Genomic DNA, 2101 nt, shown 5'->3' on the forward strand with positions numbered 1-2101 from the left:
ATGTTGACTCAATTAGAGTTTGTTTCGAAACTCTTAACCCGACTCCTATTACTACGAACATTCCCTCATTACTTAGGGATAATTGTAATCTATCCACCCAAGTGTTCCAGCACGGTTTACCAAACGTACTGCAATTAGAGAACCAAAATCCTGTAACTGAGGGTCCCATGTTAAAGACCACTGCTAGGGTGGAGAAAATCAGTAACCAGGGGCAGAAAATTATGCTCCCTAATCCCCGCAATTGTACTGCTCAATCTAAAATAGATAATTTAAGTTTACCACCAGCATCTTGTCCTTATGTCTTGGTCCTAACGGGGGTTCCACCTCTAAGACAGGGACTGACAGAATCGTGATTCTCCCTCCGTAATAAAGTGGGGGACTGGCTGGTAAAACATAAGCATTTTAAACCTCAGAATATAAACCAAATTCTGATGGTCCGAAGAGTAGGATGGGTGGGCCCTTCCCAAAAATCTATTCAGGGTGATTGTATTGTAGTAAACTTTAAGACGCCCAGAATGGTTCGTTTTCTTCTGGCTGTCAACGAGGAATCACCCATAACACCCACAGTAATTACGTCCCTCCCTCTTGGCTTTTTTTATAAGCCGGTCCCTAAGTCCACCTTGAAAACAAACGGTTCTATTCTAACGCAGAACAGGTTTGAGCCTCTGTCACTTTTGGAGGAGGTGGACTGACAACCAACTCGCTTTTTGGGACCTGCCCCCTTTATTTTAGAGAGAGAAAATACTGAAGGACAATTGATTCTAGCCTGTAATTCTTCCCTGGAAGCAGCGTAATTGAGTAATCCTCTGATCCCCTCCCTTAATTCTCTTCCGGTTCCTTCTGCACAAGTTCAAGAACTCCCGGTAGACAATTATGGCCAAAAGTTACATCAATCAAGCCCCCTAGTAACTAATGATCTAGATCTTGCTGTGGTCTCTTTAATGAATAGTGACCCTCTAGAAGAAAGAAGTTGTTCTAATAGAGCCCCCCAGCCTGACAACAATGACTCAAAAGGGGCTTCTATTAGTGTTGTATATTGGAATATTGCCGGTCTTCGATCTAAGTTTAATCAAGAAGGGTGGCTAACTTTTGTGCGGTCTCATGATATCCTGTGTTTTCAGTAGACATGGGCTGTACAACCAATCCATCTAAATGGCTATAAAACTTTTTTTTCCCCGGCACTTTCTTCAGCATCAGGGCGTGCGAAGGGTGGTTTAGTGGTGTATATTTCAAACTTAATTCTAGTGAGAGAAATAAAATCCCTAAAAAACATGGAGAATTACCAGATAATCTCAATAGTTTTAAATAAGTCAGCCCACATCACGGTCATTAATTTTTATAATAATCTTCAGCAAACAAAACTGGTGGAGACATTGAAGGAAATACGTTATTACCTTCTAGAACTTAGTAACAACCACCCCGGGAAGAATTCCATCATCATGTGGGGTGGCGATTTTAACTTATCTCTCTGCGAAAGAAACAATAACATTACATGTGGCCTTCTGGATGTTCAAGATAGTAATATTACCCATTTTCCCCATTCTCTTACAGGGGCATGTATGAATGAGACGATTTCACTGCTTCAACTGACCTTTGCTAATGAATTGGTAACACCCGCTGTTCCCTTAAGTCCAACCTTTAATGGTAGAGGAGCTTCCAGCTGTATAGACTATATCCTTATGATATCTAGGGCCTCATATTTTTTAACTAATTTAACAACGCATGACTGCGTATTCAGTGACCACTTTCTGATCTCCATTACTATACAACTGGCACGAGGCAGAATAAGACCAATGACCTCGTCACAGGGGGATAGTCTTATTATGAATAGACTAAATGGTTATGCTATAAAGTGGGCTCACTTAGATCCCGAACTAATAACAGAAAAGGTTATCAGAACCCCCATGCCGGCAATAAGTATATGTTTGGCGGAGAGCTCAAATCCTCAGGAGATAGTAGACAACTTTAAAGTAGTAACTAAATCTATAAATGAAATGACGCCCTGACCATTATTCCTAAAGGGAAGAGAAAAATAAAAACTAGCTGGTTTAATACATCTAGTACAAAAGCGTACTCTGATCTTAAAGTAGCTCTTAAAAAA

The sequence above is a fragment of the Triturus cristatus genome, chromosome 5_1 (assembly GCF_964204655.1).
Source record: "Triturus cristatus chromosome 5_1, aTriCri1.1, whole genome shotgun sequence".
Taxonomy (NCBI): domain Eukaryota; kingdom Metazoa; phylum Chordata; class Amphibia; order Caudata; family Salamandridae; genus Triturus; species Triturus cristatus.